This window comes from Coregonus clupeaformis, unplaced genomic scaffold (genome assembly GCF_020615455.1).
Source record: "Coregonus clupeaformis isolate EN_2021a unplaced genomic scaffold, ASM2061545v1 scaf1156, whole genome shotgun sequence".
Classification (NCBI taxonomy): Eukaryota; Metazoa; Chordata; class Actinopteri; order Salmoniformes; family Salmonidae; genus Coregonus; species Coregonus clupeaformis.
In genome coordinates, this window is record NW_025534610.1 from 116,198 (window position 1) to 126,276 (window position 10,079).

A 10,079-nucleotide genomic window follows, 5' to 3' on the forward strand; every position below is an offset into this window, starting at 1 on the left:
ATGATGCTGTCGGTAGAGTACCATTGATGAGACCTCAACCAGAAGGGATCAAGACTAGAGTGATGACATCACGACTAGTGACGACATCAAGAATAGAGTGACGACATCACATCAAGACTAGTGGCGACAGCAAGATGAGTGATGACATCACATCAAGATGTCCCCGTGTAGCTCAGTTGGTAGAGCATGGCGCTTGCAACGCCAGGGTTGTGGGTTCGTTTCCCACGGGGGGGGGGGGGCCAGTACGAAATGTATGCACTCACTAACTCCTAAGTCGCTCTGGATAAGAGCGTCTGCTAAATGACAAAAATGTAATGAGTGATGACGTCAAGGGAGACATGAAGAAACATTGGAATTGCTGATCCTGCCAAAAGATTTATCCTTTTCTGTAATTGTTATATTGCCTCTTATTGGTGCTGGATACCTCCATCTAGTGGTGTCTCCAGCTCCCTACTCTATTAGAATCCTGTCTTATGTATTCTGAGGAAACGTTCCCGTGGTAATATGTAGAAGCAATAAATGATGACGTTTCTCTGTCCGCTTTTGTATATTTCGGATACAATGTAGATCACGCATTCTATTGTTGCTAGGTACTGATATATTTAGGATATAATGTAGATCACGCATTCTATTGTTGCTAGGTACTGATATATTTCGGATAGAATGTAGATCACGCATTCTATTGTTGCTAGGTACTGATATAATGTAGATCACGCATTCTATTGTTGCTAGGTACTGATATAATGTAGATCACGCATTCTATTGTTGCTAGGTACTGATACAGTGGGGAAAAAAAGTATTTAGTCAGCCACCAATTGTACAAGTTCTCCCACTTAAAAAGATGAGAGAGGCCTGTAATTTTCATCATAGGTACACATCAACTATGACAGACAAATTGAGGGAAAAAAATCCAGAATATCACATTGTAGGATTTTTTATGAATTTATTTGCAAATTATGGTGGAAAATAAGTATTTGGTCACCGACAAACAAGCAAGATTTCTGGCTCTCAAAGACCTGTAACTTCTTCTTTAAGAGGCTCCTCTGTCCTCCACTCGTTACCTGTATTAATGGCACCTGTTTGAACTTGTTATCAGTATAAAAGACACCTGTCCACAACCTCAAACAGTCACACTCCAAACTCCACTATGGCCAAGACCAAAGAGCTGTCAAAGGACACCAGAAACAAAATTGTAGACCTGCACCAGGCTGGGAAGACTGAATCTGCAATAGGTAAGCAGCTTGGTTTGAAGAAATCAACTGTGGGAGCAATTATTAGGAAATGGAAGACATACAAGACCACTGATAATCTCCCACGATCTGGGGCTCCACGCAAGATCTCACCCCGTGGGGGTCAAAATGATCACAAGAACGGTGAGCAAAAATCCCGAACCACACAGGGGGACCTAGTGAATGACCTGCAGAGAGCTGGGACCAAAGTAACAAAGCCTACCATTAGTAACACACTATGCCGCCAGGGACTAAAATCCTGCAGTGCCAGACGTGTCCCCCTGCTTAAGCCAGTACATGTCCAGGCCTGTCTGAAGTTTGCTCGAGTGCATTTGGATGATCCAGAAGAGGATTGGGAGAATGTCATTTGAAACCAAAATAGAACTTTTTGGTAAAAACTCAACTCGTCGTGTTTGGAGGACAAAGAATGCTGAGTTGCATCCAAAGAACACCATACCTACTGTGAAGCATTGGGGTGGAAACATCATGCTTTGGGGCTGTTTTTCTGCAAATGGACCAGGACGACTGATCCGTGTAAAGGAAAGAATGAATGGGACCATGTATCGTGAGATTTTTGAGTGAAAACCTCCTTCCATCAGCAAGGGCATTGAAGATGAAACGTGGCTGGGTCTTTCAGCATGACAATGATCCCAAACACACCGCCCGGGCAACGAAGGAGTGGCTTCGTAAGAAGCATTTCAAGGTCCTGGAGTGGCCTAGCCAGTCTCCAGATCTCAACCCCATAGAAAATCTTTGGAGGGAGTTGAAAGTCCGTGTTGCCCAGCGACAGCCCCAAAACATCACTGCTCTAGAGGAGATCTGCATGGAGGAATGGGCCAAAATACCAGCAATAGTGTGTGAAAACCTTGTGAAGACTTACAGAAAACGTTTGACCTGTGTCATTGCCAACAAAGGGTATATAACAAAGTATTGAGAAACTTTTGTCATTGACCAAATACTTATTTTCCACCATAATTTGCAAATAAATTCATAAAAAATCCTACAATGTGATTTTCTGGAAAAAAAAATCTCATTTTGTCTGTCATAGTTGACGTGTACCTATGATGAAAATTACAGGCCTCTCTCATCTTTTTAAGTGGGAGAACTTGCACAATTGGTGGCTGACTAAATACTTATTTTCCCCACTGTATAATGTAGATCACGCATTCTATTGTTGCTAGGTACTGATATAATGTAGATCACGCATTCTATTGTTGCTAGGTACTGATATAATGTAGATCACGCATTCTATTGTTGCTAGGTACTGATATAATGTAGATCACGCATTCTATTGTTGCTAGGTACTGATGTATAGATGTTCTAATGTGTTTTCTTGCCGATCACGTGACATGTAATTCTCATTGAAATAGAAGCCAGATGTCTGTTCCCGCTGATGACGGTCTGAGGCACTAACGCTTATTTTGGTTTCCCCTTTTATTTAGGCCCTTCTTTCCTGTACTGTGATATATTCTTTGGGCACCAGGATGTTTCAATAAACATCTTTATTTTGCTTTCAAGCCTCAGTTCTGGATCTGTTTTTTTGACAGTGGTTCTCTATCTCTTCCAGCAATGTAAATTAAAGAGTTAAAGAGTTACTATTTATGTGATTAACAAAAAGTGTGGCGTTACACTTACTGCGTTGGTGACCCGCTTGAATCAAAATGCAACACTTCTAAATGTATCTAGCTGTTTTCTACAAATTGTCCTCTGACCAGTGATGTACATATTATTCCCAGATTCCGTGTGGTGTTTGAGCTGTTAGTTTATCCTGTTTACCAGTGATTACATGCTGGAGCCAGTGGAGACTAGAGTGTATCCTGTTTACCACTGATTACATGCTGGAGCGAGTGTATCCTGTTTACCAGTGATAACATGCTGGAGCCAGTGGAGACTAGAGTGTATCCTGTTTACCACTGATTACATGCTGGAGCGAGTGTATCCTGTTTACCAGTGATAACATGCTGGAGCCAGTGGAGACTAGAGTGTATCCTGTTTACCACTGATTTCATGCTGGAGCCAGTGGAGACTAGAGTGTATCCTGTTTACCACTGATTACCTGCTGGAGCCAGTGGAGACTAGAGTGTATCCTGTTTACCAGTGGAGACTAGAGTGTATCCTGTTTACCACTGGAGACTAGAGTGTATCCTGTTTACCACTGATTACATGCTGGAGCCTGTGGAGACTAGAGTGTATCCTGTTTACCAGTGATTTCATGCTGGAGCCAGTGGAGACTAGAGTGTATCCTGTTTACCACTGATTTCATGCTGGAGCCAGTGTAGACTAGAGTGTAGCATGTTTACCACTGATTACATGCTGGAGCGAGTGGAGACTAGAGTGTATCCTGTTTACCAGTGATTACATGCTGGAGTCAGTGGAGACTGGAGTGTATCCTGTTTACCACTGATTACATGCTGGAGCCAGTGGAGACTAGAGTGTATCCTGTTTACCAGTGATTACATGCTGGAGCCAGTGGAGACTAGAGTGTATCCTGTTTACCAGTGATTACATGCTGGAGCCAGTGGAGACAAGAGTGTATCCTGTTTACCACTGATTTCATGCTGGAGCCAGTGGAGGCTAGAGTGTATCCTGTTTACCACTGATTACATGCTGGAGCGAGTGTATCCTGTTTACCAGTGATTACATGCTGGAGCCAGTGGAGACTAGAGTGTATCCTGTTTACCAGTGATTACATGCTGGAGCCAGTGGAGACTAGAGTGTATCCTGTTTACCAGTGATTTCATGCTGGAGCCAGTGGAGACTAGAGTGTATCCTGTTTACCACTGATTACATGCTGGAGCCAGTGGAGACTAGAGTGTATCCTGTTTACCACTGGAGACTAGAGTGTATCCTGTTTACCACTGATTACATGCTGGAGCCTGTGGAGACTAGAGTGTATCCTGTTTACCAGTGATTTCATGCTGGAGCCAGTGGAGACTAGAGTGTATCCTGTTTACCACTGATTTCATGCTGGAGCCAGTGGAGACTAGAGTGTATCCTGTTTACCACTGATTACATGCTGGAGCGAGTGTATCCTGTTTACCACTGATTACATGCTGGAGCAAGTGGAGACTAGAGTGTATCCTGTTTACCACTGGAGACTAGAGTGTATCCTGTTTACCAGTGATTACATGCTGGAGCCAGTGGAGACTAGAGTGTATCCTGTTTACCACTGATTACATGCTGGAGCGAGTGTATCCTGTTTACCACTGATTACATGCTGGAGCCAGTGGAGACTAGAGTGTATCCTGTTTACCACTGGAGACTAGAGTGTATCCTGTTTACCACTGATTACATGCTGGAGCCAGTGGAGACTAGAGTGTATCCTGTTTACCAGTGATTACATGCTGGAGCCAGTGGAGACTGGAGTGTATCCTGTTTACCAGTGATTACATGCTGGAGCCAGTGGAGACTGGAGTGTATCCTGTTTACCACTGATTACATGCTGGAGCCTGTGGAGACTGGAGTGTATCCTGTTTACCAGTGATTACATGCCGGAGTCAGTGGATACTAGAGTGTATCCTGTTTACCAGTGATTACATGCTGGAGCCAGTGGAGACTAGAGTGTATCCTGTTTACCACTGATTACATGCTGGAGCCAGTGGAGACTAGAGTGTATCCTGTTTACCAGTGGAGACTAGAGTGTATCCTGTTTACCACTGATTTCATGCTGGAGCCAGTGGAGACTAGAGTGTATCCTGTTTACCAGTGGAGACAAGAGTGTATCCTGTTTACCACTGATTTCATGCTGGAGCCTGTGGAGACTAGAGTGTATCCTGTTTACCACGGATTACATGCTGGAGCCAGTGGAGACTAGAGTGTATCCTGTTTACCACTGATTACATGCTGGAGCCAGTGGAGACTAGAGTGTATCTTGTTTACCACTGATTACATTCTGGAGTCAGTGGAGACTAGAGTGTATCCTGTTTACCAGTGGAGACTAGGGTGTATCCTGTTTACCACTGGAGACTAGAGTGTATCCTGTTTACCACTGGAGACTAGAGTGTATCCTGTTTACCACTGATTTCATGCTGGAGCCAGTGGAGACTAGAGTGTATCCTGTTTACCAGTGGAGACTAGAGTGTATCCTGTTTACCACTGATTACATGCTGGAGCCATTGGAGACTAGAGTGTATCCTGTTTACCAGTGATTACATGCTGGATCCAGTGGAGACTAGAGTGTATCCTGTTTACCACTGATTACATGCTGGAGCCTGTGGAGACTAGAGTGTATCCTGTTTACCACTGATTACATGCTGGAGCCAGTGGAGACTAGAGTGTATCCTGTTTACCAGTGGAGACTAGAGTGTATCCTGTTTACCACTGATTACATTCTGGAGTCAGTGGAGACTAGAGTGTATCTTGTTTACCACTGATTACATTCTGGAGTCAGTGGAGACTAGAGTGTATCCTGTTTACCACTGGAGACTAGAGTGTATCCTGTTTACCACTGGAGACTAGAGTGTATCCTGTTTACCACTGATTTCATGCTGGAGCCAGTGGAGACTAGAGTGTATCCTGTTTACCAGTGATTACATGCTGGATCCAGTGGAGACTAGAGTGTATCCTGTTTACCAGTGATTACATGCTGGAGCGAGTGTATCTTGTTTACCACTGATTACATTCTGGAGTCAGTGGAGACTAGAGTGTATCCTGTTTACCACTGGAGACTAGAGTGTATCCTGTTTACCAGTGATTTCATGCTGGAGCCAGTGGAGACTAGAGTGTATCCTGTTTACCAGTGGAGACTAGAGTGTATCCTGTTTACCACTGATTTCATGCTGGAGCCAGTGGAGACTAGAGTGTATCCTGTTTACCAGTGATTACATGCTGGATCCAGTGGAGACTAGAGTGTATCCTGTTTACCAGTGATTACATGCTGGATCCAGTGGAGACTAGAGTGTATCCTGTTTACCAGTGATTTCATGCTGGAGCCAGTGGAGACTAGAGTGTATCCTGTTTACCAGTGATTACATGCTGGATCCAGTGGAGACTAGAGTGTATCCTGTTTACCACTGATTACATGCTGGAGCCAGTGGAGACTAGAGTGTATCCTGTTTACCACTGGAGACTAGAGTGTATCCTGTTTACCACTGATTACATTCTGGAGTCAGTGGAGACTAGAGTGTATCCTGTTTACCACTGATTACATTCTGGAGTCAGTGGAGACTAGAGTGTATCCTGTTTACCACTGGAGACTAGAGTGTATCCTGTTTACCACTGGAGACTAGAGTGTATCCTGTTTACCAGTGATTACATGCTGGAGCCAGTGGAGACTAGAGTGTATCCTGTTTACCACTGATTACATGCTGGAGTCAGTGGAGACTAGAGTGTATCCTGTTTACCACTGATTACATGCTGGAGCCAGTGGAGACTAGAGTGTATCCTGTTTACCACTGATTACATTCTGGAGTCAGTGGAGACTAGAGTGTATCCTGTTTACCACTGGAGACTAGAGTGTATCCTGTTTACCAGTGGAGACTAGAGTGTATTCTTGCAAGGACAATAAAAAACAAAGCAAGGACAGAGACGAAAATACGTTTGACCAGTGAAGACAGAGAATCAGGCTGTCACACTGATTACAGCCATACACCCCCCCTTCTTTTCAAGAGCAACCTGATGCTGATTTCTACATCAAACAAGCAGTGGAACAGGCGTGTCAGTCAGATGAAAAGAGGCTCTCCCAGATGTTGGAGATGAACGGGGAGGTCTGTACTCTTCCACCCGACCGTACAACAGTCTTCAAAACACAAAACCCGACATGAGGCCCCCCATTAAGCAGAGTCCCTACAGGCTGTCCGTCGCCAAACTGCCCATTCTCAATGAACAGCTCGAGAGCATGTTGGCTAATGGCTTTGTGGAACCTTCCTTCTCCGGTTGTCCTGATTCCAAAGAAAGATGGTGGATATCGATTTTGTGTGGATTACAGGAAGCTGAATGCCAATAACAGAAAGCGATGCTTACCCTCTACCGAACATCAACGACATACTGGAATTTCTGTCCGGAGAAACCATCTTGAGTAATCTGGATCTGAACAGCAGATATTGGCAGGTGGCAATGGGATCCCGCCTGCCAGGACAAGACTGCCTTCGTCACCCCTGCTGGTTTGTTCTCATTCAAAGTCATGCCTTTTGGTGTGAAGAACGCTCCAGCAACCTTCCAAAGGCTCATGGAGACTGTCCTGGGGTGTGCTAGCTGTGCCACTAGAGATCCTGGTTTGATTCCAGGCTCTGTCGTAGCTGGCCGCGACCTGGGAGACCCCATGGGGCGGCGCACAATTGGCCCAGCGTCATCCAGGGTAGGGGAGGGAATGGCCGGCAGGGATGTAGCTCAGTTGGTAGAGCATGGCGTTTGCAACGCCAGGGTTGTGGGTTCGTTTCCCACAGGGGGCCAGTATGAAAAATTAAAAAATAATGTATGCACTCACTAACTGTAAGTCGCTCTGGATAAGAGCATCCACGAGTTCATCGGACTCTGGGGAAGTAGATAACAGGCTTCATTGCTAGTTGCGTCTTCAACTAGCTAATAGTTATCTCTGTTACCCCCGGAGTACAAGAGGCAAGGAATAGGCATTAGTTAGCTAGATAGCTAACTTGGTTAACCTCAGTTAGGTAGATATAACTAACATTAGCTAACTAGCTTGGCGAGGTAACTTATCTAGCTAGTTGGCTAGTTAGTTACCTCAAAGTTACCTCGACTAGTTATCTAACTCAGCCGAGGTCGGAGCGCTCAACTCCGTTCTCTTACATCAAGGACGTTCTATCCGATATAAGATAACGGAGTGGAGTGTTCCTCAGCAACTAGCTATTTAACTAGCTGTCACAAATTAGCTAATAATTGTCTAGCTAAATTAGCAATCATTAGTAAAGTTAATTGAAGCTTAGCTACGTACCTCTTTCAATTATTTTGTTGTGTCCACTTTAATTTGATCGGACACCTTTGATACATTCCTCAACGCGGTTCTTCCAATTGGCAGTACATCTGAGGCGCTAACCCCTCCGGGATCCCGAGTGGCGCAGCGGTTTAAGGCACTGCATCTCAGCGCTTGAGTCGTCACTACAGACCCCTCTGGTTCGGTTCCAGGCTGTATCACAACGGGCCGTGATTGGGAGTCCCCATAGGGCGGCGCACAATTGGCCCAGAGTCGTCCGGGTTTGGCGGTGTAGGCCGATCATTGTAAATAAGAATTTGTTCTTAACTGACTTGCCTAGTTAAATAAAGGTAAAATAAAAAATCAGGGTTTGGGTCACGATTTGGAAACCTTTGCCCTCAACCAGATTAAATGACCAGAGGTCTTTGGCGCACATATCTGGCACCCTATCGGCCGTCCTACGTTTCACCTCAGATGGCTCCAGGTTGAGTTAAAAACGCAAACAACTGGGCTTGACCGGTAACTCTGCCGGTAGTAGAGCAGCTATGCCTCTTGTCCCGCTCTCTGGTTCCTATTGGATTAAACCGCAACATTTCTACAAAAGCCGTGTACTCGGTTGCTTAGTTGTCGAAGACAACTTTTAATCAAATTTAGCTAAAACATTGATCTTATTCTTTTTGAATGGCTCTAATGCTAGTGATGGGTCCTTGGCTGCAATGAGATGTTGCAATTCCTCTCTTGAAGGCTTGAGGTACGTTGGTATCCGAGGTAAAGTAGTGACTGGAGCAAGGAGTGAGAAATGAGCCGATGGAAGGCCTACATACAGTTTATTCTTTATGAAATGCTCCATCTATTCCTAATTACTCCTGAACTTGACTCCTTAAGGTGTTTGCAACCAGAATTACTCCTGAACTTGACTCTAAAACTTCAGTCTCATTCCTGCCGGAATCCCACAGGATGGCAAAACCAGCAGCCTATATCCAGTAGGTGGATGGGGGCCTACAGTGAGGGAAAAAAGTATTTGATCCCCTGCTGATTTTGTACGTTTGCCCACTGACAAAGACATGATCAGTCTATCATTTTAATGGTAGGTTTATTTGAACAGTGAGAGACAGAATAACAACAAAAAAATCCAGAAAACACATGTCAAAATGTTATAAATTAATGTGCATTTTAATGAGGGAAATAAGTATTTGACCCCTCTGCAAAACATGACTTAGTACTTGGTGGCAAAACCCTTGTTGGCAATCACAGAGGTCAGATGTTTCTTGTAGTTGGCCACCAGGTTTGCACACATCTCAGGAGGGATTTTGTCCCACTCCTCTTTGCAGATCATCTCCAAGTCATTAAGGTTTCGAGCCTAATGTTTGGCAACTCGAACCTTCAGCTCCCTCCACAGATTTTCTATGGGATTAAGGTCTGGAGACTGGCTAGGCCACTCCAGGACCTTAATGTGCTTCTTCTTGAGCCACTCCTTTGTTGCCTTGGCCGTGTGTTTTGGGTCATTGTCATGCTGGAATACCCACCCATGACCCATTTTCAATGCCGTGGCTGATGGAAGGAGGTTTTCACCCAAGATTTGACAGTACTTGGCGCCGTCCATCGTCCCTTTGATGCGGTGAAGTTGTCCTGTCCCCTTAGCAGAAAAACACCCCCAAAGCATAATGTTTCCACCTCCATGTTTGACGGTGGGGATGGTGTTCTTGGGGTCATAGGCAGCATTCCTCCTCCTCCAAACACGGCGAGTTGAGTTGATGCCAAAGAGCTCGATTTTGGTCTCATCTGACCACAACACTTTCACCCAGTTCTCCTCTGAATCATTCAGATGTTCATTGGCAAACTTCAGACGGCCCTGTATATGTGCTTTCTTGAGTAGGGGGACCTTGCGGGTGCTGCAGGATTTCATTCCTTCACGGCATAGTGTGTTACCAATTGTTTTCTTGGTGACTATGGTCCCAGCTGCCTTGAGATCATTGACAAGA

The 10,079-nt window shown here is 44.9% G+C and overlaps 1 long non-coding RNA gene across 1 annotated transcript; it reads left to right on the forward strand.

Annotated features, from left to right (window-relative positions):
- The first annotated feature begins 251 nt into the window (after nt 1-251).
- LOC121555590 lies at nt 252-2,746 on the forward strand. Its single transcript, XR_005997948.1, has 2 exons — nt 252-772; nt 2,411-2,746. It is a non-coding gene; the product is annotated as an uncharacterized LOC121555590 (long non-coding RNA).
- Nucleotides 2,747-10,079: the final 7,333 nt, after the last annotated feature.